We start from the raw sequence: 20,000 nt of genomic DNA, 5'->3' as shown, positions 1-20,000 counted from the left end.
GTGGAAAGGATCGCCGCTTGAGGATCGTGTGCGTCGTCGTGTGCGTTGTAGGCAGATTGGAGATGCATCTTCTGAAATGGTTTTGGGGATGTTGTTTTTGATGAAAATCCGAGCCAAGATGCGACGTCGAAAAAAGGGGTGGGGTAATTAAATGCTCTACACTACTAGCGGACCTCAGGATCGCGAAGCCCTGAAGCATCGTTTTTGCGGTGACCGATTCTCACGATCCCCGGGCGTCATTCGTCGTCCATTGTTTGAACCACTGGCGCCAACGCGTCGTCCCTCATTTTTGGAGGGATGTTTGAGATCCCTTTACGTGAAATGCACGCGCACAGCATCATATTGAGGTTATGTGGAAGTGCAAGCGAACCTCAAACGTAACCTCAAAAACAAGGTAACCGTTGCTCCACTGACAGGCAGCATGCCAGCCATAACCCCAATGTTTGCTTCGATCACTGGAGTTCAATGGGTCATTCGAAGACACACCGTAGGCCGCAAACACCGATGATGCATCATTTATGAGTCGCATTCAGTTCAACTACATCATCAGCTTGCGATCCGCATGCTGATAAGGCGCGTGCTGTATTGCACCTTGTGCACCGGCGAGTACACTTCTTATGCAACGGGTAGAAAGTGACAGCTGAAATCGGCCCCGAAGACACGTGACACTGCGACGGCGCGGCGCGTGTCCCAGTAATGTTCCTGTGCGATCTAGGCGCAGGGGAAGGGATATCGGAGCCGGCTGCATCATGTCTAAAAAAAAAAACCCGAAGAGGAGTTACCGATTAATTGGAACTTGTTGTCGCACGCGATGCAGCCACCGGAATGGCCGGTGGTATGGGGTGGCTGTGTAATTTCGAACTGCAATTAGTCCCACCTTTCGTGGTGCGCAAGCTGCTGCTGCACTACTCGACTGCAGCTATCATCTTAAAAGCTTTCTTTTTATTCTTTGCACTAGCACGCCGCGTAACAATGGCGAAATTATTCGCGAAATATGGCGCCTTGCCTTCTGCTCGCGCTATTAAAGGAGCTGGATAGGGAAGGAAGCGTCTTTTGATCAGTTTCTCCACCCGAAAAAAACAAGCGAAACAGAGAAAACATACCATCAGCAACAATGTTAAATGTTTTACAAACATACGTCTGTGTGTTTGTGAGTGTTTGAGGTTACCATTCGCCGAGCTGCGGCACCGGTTACGAGGCGGCGGTTGGTTCCGTGTATTTAGTTTTGACTTTTTCCGTTGCGACCGTGCCCGCGCACTCCAGACAAACATAACGGGAACATCATCGAGACATCAACGCGTGGCGCATGGCCGACCTGCGGAGGAAGCCAGCCGGTACCACGGTATACACGTCATACCGCGTGTGTGTGTGTGTGTGCGCCTTCTTCATGTCCCGCGTAATGAGCATAATCGACTGGGTTGCGGAGGTGAGGAATGCAAAAAGAACTCCAGGAAACTCGTGTGCGGAAAGCGAAAGTTAAAGAATGTTTGTGACCCGGCATTTACCGGTTTGTGTAGCGGTACCTGCGCGGCGCGTTGTGTTGACTCATTTGAGTTTTGACCTAATTTCGGGTCACACACACACACATTGGGCATCATGTTCAAGGGAGAGTGTTCAGGAAAGCATAATTTCGTCAGAACAATCTGTTCGAATTGGAAGAACCGAAGATCGTTTGGGGCGAGGGCAGCAATTGATGGCCAACGATGCATCACACAACGGAGCCCGAGTCTGCCATTTTCGACAACACATCCGGCAGGACGACACGCGCCACTACCACCCAGGATTACCACCACTTCCCTTCTTCCGTTTTCATTTATGCTTAATTGGTGCGCCAATCCTCCCGTTCCCCGGCTCCGATCACTCTCAGGTCTCATCCTCCAGGATGGCGGATCGGTGAGGCGGCTCAGGATGGCCCAGTTGTCCAGCGAACCGGCACAGCTTTTGGCACGAACAGCCGCTTTCCCCTCTCGCCGGCTGGTTCGCCAGCCAGCAAATAATTATGTTTTTTTTTTATGTTGGCGCAGTCAGTAAATTGCCAACTTTCGGTATGTGCGCCCCATCGAGCCATCATCATTCGAGGTGCATCGGTGCATCGGTGCATCGGTGCATTTCGGGACGGTGGCGCACCTTTGTATGTCGAGCGGAGACCCCAAAATTGCATTGTGGGTGGAAGGTGGAAGTGTAGCATGGCGCGACGCGATACGGTACGTTGCACATTCGAGAGCATACCTGTTGCACTGCGGACCTTCTTCCTCCCTTTCTCCCTTCTTTCACGGAGCCCCTTTTCCGAAAACGCCCAACATTCCGCCCTGGAGAGGGCCACATAACGGGAACAGCATAATGTGCTGGAAGGGCGCTTTTCGCACTTTTCGGGTTCGGCGCAAGCTAGTCCGGCTAGCCCCGAGGGGGGGGGGGGGGGGGGAGGTGATGCGCGACACGGTCGAGGGCACACTAATGTGCCGGACCGACCACCGGAAATGGCAGGCAGGCGGCGGACGATGTAGAAGAGAAAGTTCTTCCCTCCCGGAGGATCGGGAACCATCGGGGGATCGTGTGCGAGCTCGTGTTCGAAGTCAATCCAAGCAACCAACAAGCTGGAGGAACGCTTCCTTCGCGTAGCAACATGTCGAAGCCACCTTGGATGCTGTTTGACCGCAACCGGACCGTCCGGGACCGTCTCTCTCTCTCTCTCTCTCTGGTATGGTAAGAGGTCGTGCGAAACCGCGAAATGACCACCTACCACCAGCCCCCCTCTTGTTGTTGTTGGTGGAAAATTTTATTATTATTATGCTGCTGGAGACACAAAACACAATGACGCGGGGTTCGCGGTGACCGCCGAAGTGGACAGAGTTCGGGTTCGAGCCGGCTAATGTTGATTGTTTATGAGCTGCAAGCCTTTTGCGGCATAATCCAGCCTACTGGAGAACTGGCGGACGGTCACGTCGCGAATTACGTATGAGGTACCTCCGGTAAACAATGACCATTACTTGGTCACCACTAGTAACAATTGCTGCAGCAGCAGCAGCCGGAGCATCATGTACACGTCACATACCCTGGGAGAGATAATAGAGTTGCAGCTCGCAGCGAGATGGCAGAACTGTTGCAACTACGGCGAGAGACCGCTTGCCACCCTCGAATAACCCGTTTTGGGGCCCTTTTTTTGTTTTGGTGTGCAGCTAACATTTGCAACAAGTAATTGCCTGCACGTTGGCCACGGTTGCAGGTATTAATAAATCCGTCACACCTCTCTCGCGGCGCAGGTCAGCGCGGGAGCATAAGCGACAAGAGAGAGAGAGATGGTACCGCTGGTCCCGGGCCACGATGCCCGATGTCTAAATGATGTGCTTCGAACAGAAAATTGATTTACGAACCAAAACGGAGTGCTACGAGCGAGCATAAACGGACCAGAAGGGAGGGGAGGGGGGTCCAGCAGTCCCGGTGGCGTGGCCTACTCCGCTAATTGGTATCCACTCGATACCCGCACCTCACGCTCTCTTCGCCGCCGGAGGCTTGTGGGTGAAAATGAAACTTCCATCTTGGATCATGACTCTTGGTATAGCTCGGGACAGAGGACAGACACACCCCGTCTACGGTGGCTAATGTATCGAATCCATTACCGTTTTTATCCCTCCAACAGGGTGATGTTGGAATTTAGTGTTGGACACAACATTACCAACGCGTGCTAGGAGGACGCATGAGACAGCACAAACCGAAAGCACACCTTTTTTCCCTTGTTGTCGTCGTCGTCTCAGGGGCGTTGTGTGTGTGTGTGTAGCCCTGAGGGCCCTGATAGATACTTTCAGACTTCTCGTGTACATTCACATTCACTTGTTTGTCTGGGCATAAATAGCATAAAATGACAACACATTCTAATGCTCACTGCAAGGGTTTAAGATTTAAAGCACAAGCTCAAGCAGCACTAGATCGCTTTAACATAAGTTGTGATTGCTTTCGGTTGTGTGCAATATAGCGGCTTCAAAGGCTTAGCATTCCAGGTGTCGTTCAGCAATAATGGTGTCTGGTCAACGGCAAACCACCACACCACGCGCTTTGTTATGTCACCTCGTAAACAGCAAATTATGCCCGAACAAACATAATCGTAAAGGAAACGATTTGTTTCCCTTACGAACAGCCGTGAGTTTTCCTTCGATTTCCTCTATTTACTGGACAACCATCCAGCACAACAACGACAAACACTAGACAGACATGAAGTTAGTGATCGAATCCTCGAGGGAGTGCCCCGGGGATCCAATCAACAGCAATCCATTCCAGCGTCCCGGCAGTGCCAAGGTCAGTGGCAAATGTAAACGAAGCAAAGGCGCATAGCATAACATATGCTATACCGTATGCTGCAAACCGAACCATGCTGCATTTCCCTGCTGCACCACCCATCACCACCGATGCAGGAGCGATGGAGATTTTCACTTTCATTGCCATTGCGGTGGCCCCTGGAGCAACAAATCGGATTGGCTTGCCTCTAATGGTTAAGGGGCCAATGTCGCCTCCCGTCGTCGTCGTCATCGTGGTCGTCGTTGGCGTGCGCATAAATAGAGTAAAGTGGGGTAAGAATGCGCATGGGGTAAGAGTGCGCACCAGTCATTTCTAGAAATTGATAGCACTGAAACTGGCAACGCTGTACTTGTTTGAAAGGTCATGTAGTGGCTTGTTCATACGTGTTTTTTCTTTTGGATTGGATAAATAACAACGAAGAAATGCGTTAAATTGTAGTTTTAGCGATTTGCATATTATTGAAGGTTTTGTTGAAAAACATTCTCTCATTTCGTTTACATTTTTTTATGCTACGCTACATAAGCCCCAAAGACTTCGTAATTGGTGTAGAATCAAATGGTGAAAACTTCATTCCGGAATACGGACTGATATTTTCATATTTTACCATTTTTCTTAAAACGGCACTATGGGGCAAGAGTGCGCATCGTTAGTGGGGCAAGAGTGTGCATCTGTTGTGGTTGTTCTTTTTAATAGAATTTGTAAAACTAGCAAAATGATTCATAATATTATTAACTAGCACGTACATAAGGAAAACAAAACGGTCGATTTGTCCGCCGGAGATGTTAGAAATGGCCAAGGAGCGATTGAAGACCAGAGAATCTAAACGGGCGATTGCAAGAAGTCTCGGTATCGCTGAATCAACTTTGCGAGAACGGCTGAAGAAGGTAGACTACCATTTTGTGTGTGTGTGTGTGTGTGTGTGTGTGTGTGTGTGAATTATTTATGATATAACGACTTAATTATCATTATTCTCTACTAGGGATACGGTGCGAAAAGGCTTGGGCCTTTCAAACCGATATTTAACAACTAGAAGATCTCGCAAAGCACTGCAGAGTATTGTACAATGCTTTCTATGGTCTGACAATGCGTGATCTACGCCGCTTGGCCTTCGTCTTTGCTGAAACGAACAAAATTCAAAATAATTTCAACAAAACCTCAAAACTGGCTGGAATTAATGAATGTGTTATGAAATTGTTTTTTCTTATTAGAAAAAAAGGATTTTTCAATGAAAGATATGAATTTTTTGTTCAATAATGGCTTATATTTACTTTAGACTTCACACTTCGACCAGTTTTGAACTTCGATGAGGTTTGATTTCGTATGCGCACTCTTGCCCCAATGGTGGGGTAAGAGTGCGCATTTTTTATTTTTGCTTAATATGCATTTTTAACAAGATGTATGAGCACGATCCAAACATTTTGTTCCACAATTTTAAGCTACAGATGCATATTTTCATTTGGTGTAGCTAACAGGACGAACACTTCTTTCCTTACAGAAATACAGCAAGTTAAAAGTTAAGTGCGCACTCTTACCCCACTTTACTCTAGTGGTTCCCGGTCATGGCGTGGACCGTAAAAAAGCGAGAGAGAGAGAAAGAGAGAGAACCACGACGCGAACGGACGCGAAAACAAACTGGAAAAACTAACGAGATGATTAATAGTTAACTCTATTACTTCATTCCCCCCAGCAGCCCGCAGGGACCACCATCGGTGCCTAGACCTGCCATCCAGCCAGCCAACCATCCAGCCAGCCATCCAGCTAGACCACTCGCGCCCTACTCTCACTCTCCAGTTACAGCATAAAACCACTTTCTTCTTCGTTTCGTTTCGTTTCGTTCGGGGTTTTCCTCGCTCCATTCGCGCGCAGCGGCAACCCTTTGCGGCGTTTGCGTTGCACAAGCGGCCACGCTCGATCTCCGGAGGGACCCCCGAGGGGGGTAGGAGGGTGGCACACGGGGACTATTACTGGTAATAGAAGAAGAAATTGCGCTCGAGGCCGTTGGACACAGGCAATGGATTGAACCGATCTGGGCCAATGTCAAGGCAGACAACCGAGTCGCGCGGCAGCAGCCCGACCACAGCGTGTCGTGCGCGGAGATTTTCACGAATCCCACCACCACCACCGGGACGTCCACTGGGGACGTCCTCGCTAGGTCCGGTCGCGTGCGGCCAGCTGGGAATTTGGAAAATATAATTAGGAGCTCATTTGTGTTCTACGTAACCGCCGCTTGGGCTTCCATTGGTTTTGATTTTTGCCACAGTTTATGCTGCATGATTGGTTTCTGTTTTTTTTTTGCTGGAGATCGAGATCTTTATGTAATGATTGGGAGCATATTTTACAGTTTGCTTCATAGAGCAGAGTTTGTGTGCAATGCAACTAAAAGGTTCGTAAGGTTACGGCGATTAAGGACTATTTTTGGAACGCAATCGAGAAGGAGAATTACGAAAACACCAACGAACAGTAATCTACGAAAACCACCCGACCGATATGCTGAGCAAGTGTGGCACTCGTGCCACGAAATCGTTATCACACGCAGCCCTCTCTCTCTCTCTCGCTCGGCGTCTCATTAGCATACTCCTTCACTGTCCAGCTCTCTCAGGCCCCAAAAACCCTCGTCGTAGCCACACGCAACGCCATATTGCGACGACGACGACGACGCTGCACGCTGCGTTCGCGATCTAAGCACGAATCCAACACCACACGAATTTAGGTCAAGGTGGCTATGAAATCAATAAAGTTTCGTGTGTGAAACGATGGGCCCCGCGCGCAGCAGCAGCGTACACGACACCATTATCACCACAGTGACCGCACCAACACCGACAGCATACCGATCGTAGTAGCCGCAGGACGACGAAGTTACTATGATGATCCAATCCAAAATGTCATTTACTGACGGAGCCGAAAGAATAACACCAAACGATGATCCGATGGAGGAATTTAATGATTTTCCATCGCGCCAATTAAAGCTGGGAATGCGAAATCCGGTCGAGTCGAGTTTTTCCGATTTTCCTTCGGCTCAAACTCCATTGCTCAATCCAATCCACTTTTCGGTTTTTTGTTTTGTTGTTGCCCCCTTCGGTGATGATCTCGCGATTGCTTAACCCCCGCTGCTGCTGCTGCTGCTGCTGCTGCTGATCGTTGATCGCTGAGGGTCGCTCAAGTCGTGCGTGAATAATTTCTTCATCATCATCATCATCAATCCGCGCGCGGTCTTAGGCCAATCATGTGCCGCGCCGCACAATGCCAAATGCGTCGTTCTGTTCGTTGTGGCCACGAGCCGCCTCGAGTATCGAAAACCATCAATACGAGCCCAATACCGATGCAATGATCGACCTCCAACGATGATCGCCAAATTATCTCGACTGCGACCACGACGACGCAATCGTGCGACGAACGATGATGATGACGAGGATGAGAAAGATCCAAATTAATTTGGCCTCATCGTTTTCCGTCGGGCTCATCTTGATGAGCAAAAGCAAATCGTGTCATCGCCAGCAGCACCAGCAGCAGCAGCAGCATCAATACCAACACAAACCAACAGCGTGCGAGCCTCGTCTCGGTGGTAGCCACCATCGCGCGCTTACGCAACATCAACCGGGTGGCTCACTGACTGACTGACTGACTGGCTGGCTGACTGGCTGGTTGGCTGGTTGGCTGTGTGTCACTGGAGCGAGAGATACGCGATGTGATGGAGCCACCGCGTAGTGTCATCACATGGGGGGCCATTGCGATGGCTCATCAACAAATTAGCGGCACAACCACGATCTCTTCAGCACAAACACACACACACAGCACGAAGCAGACGAAGATGCTGTTGGCATGCTGCCACATACGCACCTCATACCACCGCGTGAGTGTGTGTTTGTCTATGATGAAGCTGAACAAAAGTGAATGTGATCGTCTTCGGTTCGATTCGATCGATAATCGACTCTACTCGTCTCTGATCGTCTAGGTTCTACTGGATGGATTGTTCCACAGCCACCACACACAACAAGCAGAAGCCAACTCGCTGTGTCCTGTGAGCGTGGGATGGCTCCAAATTTTAATTAAAACCCCGAGAGCATCATCCCCATCATCAGCAATGCAAGTGAAAGGGAAAGCGAACCCGCGATTAGAAGGTGCGCGCGTTCGCTCGGTTGATACCTTCGGCCGGGTAAATGTTTTTGTTTGATTTTACTCCCCTTTGCGCACCCCTCCTATCCGGTTTGGTATGGTAGACCCTCCTTGCACCCTCTCCTCCCGCAAAGGAATTGATGTTTGAGGATTGCAAAACGCGTCGCGACTGCGACACCTCTTGCGCTGAGTGGGTTGCCGGCTTGTGTAAGTACAGGCTCGTCTTCTACTATCTGTTGAAGGAGTTAAGCAGCAGTTCCTGCTTGCTTGCTGCCGGCTTCCTGTACGCACGCGTTTCGCGACTTTACATCTTCGCGAAGACGCGCGCAAACATTAAATAACATCCGAAGCACAGCTCGTTGGTCGTGTTTGGAGCGTGTCCGCGAGTACTGTCACCTTGCACGTTATGAGAAATATGCGTGTTGCAATGCTACGGCCCGTGCTTCACACGGCAAACGCGATTTGCCAATGAAGCATCGTGCGAAGAGGTGATAATTGGAAGGATGCTTCTTCCGATTAGGTAAGGCAAGCGCAAGAGGTGCGCCAGACTCCGCCAGACCGCTAATTGCTGTCAAGGTGTTGACAGTTATTGCCACAGACACACACACACACACACGCAGGGTGGGAGAGAGGGGATCTGCATAATCCATCATGATGATCCTGCAAATGAATTTGCCCTCGTCGCCAACCAGCCAGCCAGCCAGCCATCCATCCGATCCTCTCTTTTTTGGGGTGGCTGCTTGGTTTGAAAAACAAAAATAATCTGTTCCCGCTGGCCTACTAACCTTCGTCTTCGTTTCGCCCGCGGTCTGAATAGAATCTGGCACGCAGCTCGCTAATCTTATCACCTAATAATGCTACGCAATGTAAACAAATGTCGCTCTCTCTCTCGCTCGCTCTCTATGTACACTGGTCTATGTGGCCTACATTCGTATCGACTATTCGAGACGTCCCTTCTAGTTCTAGTAACAGCATACATGCCACGCAGCACGCAGCATGCAACGCACAAGAAGTGGCATTTGAATTTGAATAAAAGCAGAATTGGCAGCACCAATTCTGAGACTTTGTACGCCGACAATACGTCGACGCGGCTGCGGCTTTGTGTTCGGTTTTGGGGCCAATCAGTGAAGGAGCGCAGGAGCAGTTGTGTAAAGATCGCGACCGCCACATTGCTCCACATACACTGAGTAGTAGTAGTAGCAGTAGCAGCAGGGCGTGCCAATTAGCACTCGTGCTCTCGCTCGGTATTACACTGACCCAATTCTTCGCTTGTTTTCAGTTGAATCAGACGCCGAAAAATTAGCACAAATCCCCTGTGCTGTGAGTAACTCGTGAGTCTCACCGAATGCTCTCGTTGGCATCATCAGTCCGACTTGTGGCCAATCAAAATCGAAAACCGCAAGACCGCATATTGGCGAGGGGGGTGCACGATGATAAGAAAACACGAGGAAAGGGGGAGATGAAATTGGGGAGGGTGACAAACAGTCTCTCACACAGACAGCCAGACAAACGCAACGCCAGCTGTGAGAAGGTGGTCTACGCGGTCTTGCGGTGCGCCGAGATAACAACGTTCTCGGTGTGTCTCCCTCAGCGTCTTTTTGACGAGTTCGTTTTTTTTTTTTTGGGGGGGGATGAAGCGTGATATTTTAAGACAAATATGCTTCCCTCTCGCTCTCGCACGTTTCGTGGCTTTAGGTAAACAACATTCCTCTATCTTGTGTGCCCGGTTGATCCCGATTGCTCCCGGTCCCAGAGTAGGTCAAGGTCGGGAAACAGGAACCAAAGAAACACACACACACACACACGCGCTCTAATGAGCGAGAAGCAACAGAGACAGCCACAATGATGTTAGTGGTGGTGGTGAAGGTGATGGATTCGGTTGCCGCGTCAACCATCGCAGACGCCATCGCAATCCATTGACGACAAGAAGAGGCAAAGGCAATCTGGGACATCCGCGTCATCGACTACTGGGTGACCTGATTGGAGGTCCGAGCGCGAGTCAGCTGTTCATCAAGTCAACACCGGCAGGCAGGCAGGTTGATGCATTTCCTGCTGCTATGAGAAGTTTCCATGCTTCTGATGCTGATAAGACTCACGAACTCCATTTTCGGGGTTCTGAAATCATAATCGCAGCACCCTGGGCGATCACACACACGCGCACACATACATACCTGTAATCGAGAAGAGAGAACAGAACGTATCGGGCATTAGTTTTGTTGTTTGTCAGCCATTTTTTGCATTTCCCAGTGTCCTCCGGCACCAAAGCAAATGGCCAGTGAGGTGAGATGAGTGAGTGAGCGAGCGATCGAGCGAAGGATGAGGAGCAGATGGATGGATGGAGCCGCCTGGTATCTCGAGCGAAGGACACACACTCTCTCTCTCTCTTTTTCTCTCTCCAACCGTCTCTCCGTGTGCACCGAAATCGAAATCAGGTCAATCCGCGTATTTCACACCAGCGTTCGAGCCAAGAAAAGCGATAATTAAAAGCGACCGACCAGCATCATGGTGGTACTGCTGGTGCTGGCTGCTCGAGCTCACCCGCGGCTTTTGCTCATTAAAATGCATTTTCTCGCCCGATGCCACCGATGATTGCCGATGATGAATTATGAGGTGATGATGAAGCCGTACCAGGCGGTGGCGGCCGTCCGGTCCGGTTCGGCGATCCGGTCGTGCACCGTTTGTTAAATCAATAACTCGCTCGCTAATGAGTTTGGATCGAGAGATGCAGGTGTGCCAGTGTTGCCTTTTGTTAAAGGTTTTGCTTGCTTCAAACGTTGCCAATTTGCGTCGATAGTGTTCGCAAATACTGCAAGGGGCACAAGCTTACTTCCAAATCTACGATCAAATGATCGCCAGTACCATAGGAGCGAGCGAGGAATCGGCAACGGAAATCGGAGAAGAAGGTGTAAGAAACTACTCCGCGTACCTTCTTACCCAACAAGAAATTCAATTTGCTACACGTACCACGCGGTCGGTCAGCAGCAGCAGCATCAGCAGGGTACCCAGAACCCCATAATAGACCCACCATTCTGCAATCGCAAAAACCAGTCGCGTGAACAATAAATTTGCCTCGGAACGGAACGGAACGGAACGGAACGGAACGCCAAGGTGCACCACCCCCTCACCCCCACCACCCTCCATGGCAAATCGCAAAAAACATGAAAAGCGAAAACTCCGAACACAAACCACTCGAGCAGCAGCAGCAGCAACAACAACGACTCGATTGCCCAATTGCAATGCCGCGTGGCAGCGTTCGCGTTGTGGTCCCAAGGGAGGGGTGGTGGGGTGGGGATTACTTCAGAGTGTACGCCGCGTGTGAACGGAACGGAAATCGGATGGTTCGGAATCGGAATGGTGCGGTGCGATCGCGAACGAGCGAGAACGAGGTTATCGCAGTAACCAATTTGTACATCGATCGCCGTTCGCGTCGATCAGACACATTCCTTCGCCGTCCTATGGCCGTTGAGCGTTGAAAACAGTTGTTGTTGTGACTCGGACCCGGCTCGGGGAGGGTGATTGAAATGTTGTTATCATCCTCAAAGGAGAAAAGCATCGAATGCATGCATCTTGTGTCCAAATCTGTGTGCGAACGCCAAATAACGCGCACCTTCTGTGTGTTGCGGTGGCTTCATTCTTAAGAAGCGAGGCGAGAAACCGGCCCCCCGGCCAGGGTTTTGTCCGTTTTCGTCCATTGCTTCAACGCGGCGCTTTCCATTTGGAACGCAACTTGGAAATGCAGTCCGCTGCACTCGCTGCACTCGGTGCACTTGCGGTGCAATGGATTGCAAGTGCCAAGCAGTGCATGCACCCTCTCACTCTGTAACCCCTCTGATGTGTGTGTGTGTGTGTGCGAGTAGTAGGTGCACCGTTCTGAGGGGGTGATTTCGAAAAGCCACCCTCCGCACATTCTTACTAGGGAACGTGCACACACACACAGACACACACGGGCAGCAGCACGCACAACCTGCCGAGACTTCTCGAACGGAACCACTAGCGGCAAGTGGCCGCCGTCGCCGCCGTCGCCGCGAACCCTTGGCGAGCAGCATAATCGACGAGCATGCATGGCGATGGTGGTGTGCAACATCCATTTCCTTCCTTCGACCGGTTCAAAGAAGCAAAAAAAACAACACACACACACGCACGCACACGCGGCTGGCACCACCTCAAAACCGCATCGACAGGGCACAGGTACGTAAAGTTGGTCGTGGTAGCGGTCGCTGGCAGTTATGGCAGCCAGGGCAAAGACAGTTCGCGACACACACCACCTTTTAACCCCTCCGCCGTAAAAGGGTTCTAAACGGAGAGTAAAACGAGTTCCACGGACGGCTTCGGTGACACCGAAACGCGCGCAGCGGATCCAACCGACCGACCGGCCAGGCATTGCTGCTGCGTTCCGTCCGTCCATTGGTGCGATTCGTCGATGTCGCGTTTTGCAATGCATCACACAGCGCCGGTCGTGGGGCATGTATGCTGTTACACATCCGATCGCGCCAACACCGGCAACAAAGTCAGTCAGCTTTCTGCAGAGAACATGTTGCTGCTGCTGCTGCTGCATGCATGCATGATGCATTATGCAATGTGGAACAGCAAATCGAAATTTGAATCCTTCCGAGACGCGTGTGCACACACACGCGTGCGTGCGGGCAATCAGGCGTAACAATCAGTCATTTATTATGACACACGGATATCGAGCCGGGATTGATCGATTGCAGTGCGTGTGCTTTTTTGAGGTTATGTTTCCCCATCAAACAAAACGAAGCAGATCAGAGCAGGCACCTGCAACGACACCTTCGCAATGTTTCCCTAGACCCCAGTTGAATTCCTTAAAAACGAAAACGAAAACCACTCGCTCTTGGAACTCCAAAGATGGCGTCTGCGTCGCCATCGATTGCAGCAACGCAACGCAACGCAACGCAAAAGCCAGAACGCAATAATCGCTGCTGCTGTACCGCATCCATCCCTTCTCCCCCTTTTCCCTTGTTTTTTATGCTCTCATCATGCTAATGGATGGCGGCATAAATGATGCCGGTTTTGAGGCGCGTTTTTGGGATGTCTTTTTTTTGTTTTTTGCGCGCGCGCTCGTCGCTTCTCTCTAGTCCATCTGTCGTCTTCGCAATAGTTTCAGAGACAGAAAGAGAGAGAGAGACACACACGCATACAAAGAAACAGCCTACTACCACCACTGTGAAGACAATTGTGGTGTGTAAGCTGCTCGGTAGGCAGCAACCATCCAAGCAGGCCAACCGCGTGACAACATCCGCCGCCGTCGTCGTCGTCGTCGTCGTCGTCGTCGTAGGGGTGCAGCGCAACGCGCGAGAGAGCGAAGCTGCCAACCCCGAGATACCCACAACGGGTTAAAGTGGAAAATGGGGGGGGGGGGGGGAGACAGATCTCTCTCTCTCTCTCTCTCTCTCTCTCTCCCATTCTCTCACTCGCGTGAGCAGCGCTTCCGATCCGCTTCCTTCCGAAGCCAGCACCACCAGCAGCAGTAGTAGTCATGCCGTCCCGTACTGGCATGACCTACTTGTGCACCGTCCCGTACACGATTAATCAATGCATAACTTGGAGGACCCCCACGGTGGGCGGGGGCAGAGTGGCAGCATGGTGCTGGTGATGGTGGTGGTGGTGGTGGTGAGCGAAACAGACAAAACTCACGAAGCGGCCGACTTTACGAAAGCCCCCACTGCCAATCTGTCTCCCCCACCAGAGACCGCCGCAGCCGGCCAGCCACTCCGGCTTCGTCACGCAGCAGCAGCAGCTACCCTGCCCCCAAGCCCGCCCTCCTGACCCACCAATCTACTAACAACAACAACAACAACGACGACGACGACGCTACTCTATCTCACGTGCCGTGTTCCGATCTTTGGCTGACTCGAGCTGGCTGGGCCCTGGCCTCCTGCTGCTGCTGCTGCTGCTTCTGCGCCCCTCAAGTCCAGCAGCAGCAGCGCCGTCGCTTCAAACTCACTTTCAACCCGCCCCAAAACCACCACCACAACCGGTTCCCGCCACCACCCGGGCAAGGAAAGTGAGGAAACTCGCTTCTCGCTTGGTGAGGCGCCCGAACGAGCGAGCAAGCGAGCGAGCGCGCGCGCGCGCGATGATGAGATTACCTCATCGCATCTCGGGCGTGAGTGTGTCAGCCACGGCGGATGCAGGCCGCCACGGTCGCCACGGCCCCGGCCCCGGACGGACGCAAGACGAAAAGTGTTGTGCTGCTCTTCTACCATTCGATCGCCCGGTTCCCCCCGGGGGCTTTCGATCGTGGCGCGCGCTCGATTTCGTCATCGATGTGGCTCGGTGGTGAGCAGCGCCAAGTGAGTTGAGCAAAGTGAGCAAAAGCGAGAGCGTTTGATCGTTGGTAGTAGGCGGCGCTGTGAAGGAGGTGTCCACTACGAAGGAATGTGGTTGGATGGGGGGGGGGGTGCGGGGCGAGTTTTTGTTTTGGGAATGCAAAAAGCTGGACAACATCCCTCGGTGCACCTGGCGGCAGGTTGGTGACTTGAATGATCGCGTGCCCCGAAGAGTTGTTTTGTTTAAAAAACATCAGCAAAATGGTTTACAAAACATGACAACTAAACAAACCTTACCGATAGCCAATGTTTAAGTCAATTAGCTATCATGCACCGTTTGGTGGATTCATAAACACACCCACACACACACACGCACAACCACTCCTGATAACGCGCCCCCCTCCGGGGGGTTCGTTCATGAAAATGAATCTCAACACCCACCACCTTCCCTGTGTAGTAGCCCCCTAATGTGTCGGTTATTACGCCACCTAACCGTTTGGACACCACTATCTGACACGTGACTGGCATGACAATGTGATCGCGCCCGCACAAAACGCACGCAGCGGCGTCGTCGTCGTCGTCGTCGTCGTCGACATGATCGGCCTCGTCTCTCTTCTTGGCTCAACACCTTTCCAAAACACACGCCGCCGGACGGCTGGCTAAACGACCGGACGGCGCGCGGGTAATTAATATTCTTTCCACCGAAAACGAGGGAAAAAGAGTGGAAATGGGGCAGAGGGGAACGGCTGCCTGCACGCCGAATCCGCACGCATGGAGAACCTGTTGCATGACAGGCACGAGCGGTACGCCGGTGGAGTAGTGCAGAAATCGGAATAAAACTGAATCCGGCCGGTCGAGCGACCGACGAAAAAGCAATCGATGCCCCGGGTGTGCACCGGGGTTGAAATCCGAGGAAGAGGACACTCCACGGGTCCGAGGACACCCGGCCGAGGGAGGGAGGGAGGGAGGGTGGGGTAAAAACACACGCACACGCCGAAATGCCGAGCGAACGAAATGTAAATTCCGCTTTTAATAACTTTTTGCGCCGCCGCCAAACGAACGAACGAACGAACGAACGAACGAACGAGAACGAGTCCACCCCGAGTGAAACGAGTTCATAAATCCAAAGCCACAGCTGGGGACACCGGGGAAGGGGAGGGGGCAGGAGGGGTGGTTGGCATCCCTTGCGGATTGCGGTGTGTGCGCGAAGCGGAGAACTAGGTCACTACTTGCTTGCTGGCGTGCGCTCTCGCATTTCGTTCGTTTTCGTCGTTCTCTTTCTCTCTCTCTCGAAGCGAGCGTATCCTTGTTGTCTCATAGCAGAACGTGCCTTCGTCTTGGCCAACCCCTGTCCATGTGTGTGTGTGTGTGTGTGTCTCAGTGTATTAGGGTGATGGTGAGTCACTATTGTTCTGCTTGTGGGGCTGGTGAAGACGTCATTTGCACAAATCGACCGCCAACCAACCAACCGGTACTGCACTGCGCGATGATTTTGGACCAGAGATCCGCGGATGTCAGGCCTTTTCCAGCGTCACTTGCAAACACCGATGAGGAGCAGCCGCATGCCAGATTCGATTCCGATTCAAAGGAACGGGGCACTTTAAATCTTCGGCTCCGGGGGGCTTTTTTGAATGTATCATTTATGCTTTTTTTTGTGAATTCCTGTTCAACTATATTAATTAGCAAACATAATAAGATGTCATGAATGCCCTTTTCAATTACAATGTTCCAAGCATATAAGGTGAGATTTTAAAACCAAATTTCATTCAAAAATACAGACATGGAAATAATTCCAGACAAATAACGTTGCCCTTTCTGCGATGTAATCATGCAGCTCAATGTTGAACATTTTGATGTATAGAAATCGATACTCTTTTGTTAAATAATAAGCTTCTCCAGCTAGTCATGGGTTCCCTTCTTCAAAACTTCAATTAATTTTAAATTAATTATGACCATTTCGCAAGAAAGAATGAACATTTTATAACTATTGTGAGTTAAAACTATCCAAGTATTTGTAAATCCTTGAAGAGACTTTTATATAAGTGATGTGTAGTTCTGGTCACTGGTGGTCTGGTTCTGGTGGTCAACTAGTTCTGATACTCTGTTTTCCTAATCCCACTGCTTTTAAAAAAGATAGCATTTGGTAATCGCTTTTTTATATTAAGGAGCAATTTCTCAGTTTTGCTTCGAATTAATAAACATTTAAAAGACACAAAGCGTTTATAGTTGAAGAAAGAGGATACAAAAAGTATCATAACGGCCAAAATACTTAAGATTCCTACTTAACACACTACTTAAAAATGGAAAACACTCCATCTAGCAACTGCAGTTATTGATTGAAAGCAAAACGCACAAACGAGCGAAAATGAAATACATGGACCCCCTTTGCGCTGCTCCAAAATTCTACATCCTCCTCCCCTCCCCCCGTCCTCGGCTTCGGGACTGTCCCAATTTCTTTCTCTTCGCCTCGTTGCACTCACTGCCACGCTCTCGCTCGCTCTGTTACGACGCCATTCGCGCAGAACCTTGCCCAAGAATCACAGACGGTTGCCGGTTGGGGTGCAGCACTATAGGCCGCATGCCGCTACCACTGCCACCGCCGTTCCCAGCACCCTCCGTTCCAGCAGCAAGCAGCAAGACGGCAATTCTGGTTCTGGTTCTGCCAGCGTTTTGGATATCTTTCTCACGACCAACCGAGAGGGGTTGCATTCCCCAGTTCTGGTCTGTGCAGTGTTGGGCATGTTGGAGAGTGATACAAGTTTCCACGACGAAAAACATTCGACGTCGAATGTGCTACAATTTATCCAAGCAGCCAAAGGGTTTATTAATGAATGAACTGGGGGCCCCTGACCAGAACTCGGTTAAAGTTGCTAATTGGATCGGTTGTTGAAAGTTTTAAGCAACTATTTCATCTCCCTTCAATAAAACACATTCTCCAGCTCCACAATGAATGTAATGGAGACCCCTTTTAGAACAGACAAGAACCTATCAAAAGATGCACTCTCTTTCTCTCTCTCTCTCTGTCTGCGTAATGGAGTGTTCTAACTAAATCTGGTCGATCGATGCTCGTCTCTGAGGCGGGCACACAAACAAGCACATACACAGCAGCAGCAGCAGCAGCAGCAGCGAGCAGAGAGCCGGCTAGGGGAACCAACAATCCAGCATAATCGACAACACCGAGCGGCCTGCCAGCTAGCGCCAAGAGCATAATGTCGAAAGTTGGGGCCTCTCACTTGCACTCTCTTTCCCTTTTTCGATCTTTCTCTCTCTTTCTCTCTTGGCTGGCACGATGATGTTGCGCTGCTGCTGCTGCTCTAGCCATCCGATATCCACTCTCTAGCGTTGACCTTGTGCTAGATTTTATCGGAACCGGTTCCCATCCCACAGATTGGTCCGGGTGGGGTTAGAGGGGAGGACTGTGTATATTATGTGGGCGCCTGCGGTTTGTGGATGCGTTTGGCCGGAAGCGTGCCGGCGGGGGGAGAGCATATTACACGACACAGCATAGCATAGGATAGAGAGCGAACGAGTTTCTAGCTTTTCCAAGCAGTTTTCCAGCTCCTCTGCAAGGCAATTGAATAACGGATGTGGCCAACGAGATTGACTAGAATCGTTTTTCGTTTCTTCATGAAAAATGATTTGCCACAATAGAGGGAAAACACAAAGATTCCGCAACGTTTTTCGCCAAACACGTATCAAAAGGCAGCACGGCGGCTGCAGAATGTATTCTACAAAAACAACGCCGAACAAGCGACAATACACCTGCAGCACCATCGGACCGGAAAGGCGGGAAATTTGCTACCGAGCCGGTTTGCCGGTAAACCCTCTCGCCTGTAAACACCGGAAAACAATCCTCGACGAACGGTCGGCTCTTGTGTCCAGCAGGAGGAGCGAGAAAGAGAGAGAGAGCGAGAGCGAGAACAAAACAGCAAACGGAAGTGGATTTCCCGGCTAGCAGCAGTAGCAGCAATACTTAGATACTCTGTTGGTAATGGAGCCAGGAAAATCGATAAATGGATGCAACAAACGTGGACGCGCGCTACACAGTACATCGATGCGAACGACGACGACGACGACGACGACGCTATTCGCATTCTCGAATTCGCGTTCCGTTTTTTTGTTTTGCACACACACACACACACACACACGCACACACACACACAAAAATGCCTCGAAACGAGAAACGATTTGGTGTTCGTTCGGAAGGAATCAGGTCGCCGAAGGAGTGCCAAGGTCATGGAGGGAGTGGTGGTGGTGGTGGTGGTGCGGTGCCTAGCGAGCTACACAAGGCGCTCGCTAGTCCGAAAAACAGATCGATAAATCTTGGCCGAGGGCGAGCGCAGAACAGGGAACAACGCCGCTTCCGGGTCCGGATGCACGCGTGCGGAGTCTTTCCGGCAGACTCCGAGACGGCGCCGGTAAACGGGAAAAGAATCGACTCGCATATCCGCTGGAAAGAAGATTGTTCCGCTGGAGAAATGTAGAAATTGCGGAAATGCATCCGACCGACATCCGAGAACATGGCGAATAGGGACTCACACACACACACACACACGCGAGCGCTCGCGCGTTCCGAGTTTTCCAGGATGCGACTAATCCCAGCAGGCGAGACCTTGAGCTACTTTTCAATCGAGTACTTTGTGTTGGGTGCTTCTGTACCGGTATTAAGCCACATGTACACTATATCCTTTGTAAGGGAGCTGTTTTCAGCTGGGGAAACAGTGACAACACCGGCATTGGATACAGAATCTTCGCTTCAAAATAAGAATCCATCTCGCGAAGGATTGAGAATGAAGCCGTTAGCGATAGCATAAGCCCAGCCCAGCGCAACGCAACAATGCAGCTACCTCCAAAGCCTACTCAAGAACGTATCTATGCAACAACGCCATGATGCGACAATACCTTGCAAATGGATTCTTCTTGAAACAAAAAAACAGAGACAGAGAGGACTCCATATCAGGCACCGAGAAGAATACGTTTGATTAGCGCCATTTCGGCTAATTGTACATTCTTTAAACAAAAGCAACCATGGCTGTATCTTCTCCTCGAAAGTCTTTTATCAAGCGCTGCGCTGTGTCTCTTTCACCGTCTTCTTCTTCTTCTGTCTTTCATCTGCATCTGAAAGGAATCTTCGTAACAAACCCGTTCGTTCTACTGACGAAGAGAGTGCACTTGCACTCGGATGGTGAAGCCGGCTCTTCGCTACACCAAACACAAAAAAAACACGACATCTGGGCGAAAATGAATAACAAGTACGCGAGCAGCCCCAGACGCACGGCCCAAGAACTGGGTCATTAGCATGCTTGT

At 50.8% G+C, this 20,000-nt stretch overlaps 1 protein-coding gene across 6 annotated transcripts in view; it reads right to left on the bottom strand.

Moving 5' to 3' along the window:
- LOC125954416 (nuclear hormone receptor FTZ-F1) overlaps positions 1 to 20,000 on the bottom strand; it is a 161,629-nt gene that overhangs the window by 16,361 nt on the left and 125,268 nt on the right. The window lies entirely within an intron of this gene.

This window comes from Anopheles darlingi, chromosome 3 (assembly GCF_943734745.1).
Source record: "Anopheles darlingi chromosome 3, idAnoDarlMG_H_01, whole genome shotgun sequence".
Classification (NCBI taxonomy): Eukaryota; Metazoa; Arthropoda; class Insecta; order Diptera; family Culicidae; genus Anopheles; species Anopheles darlingi.
This window is presented reverse-complemented; position numbering and strand designations above follow the sequence as displayed.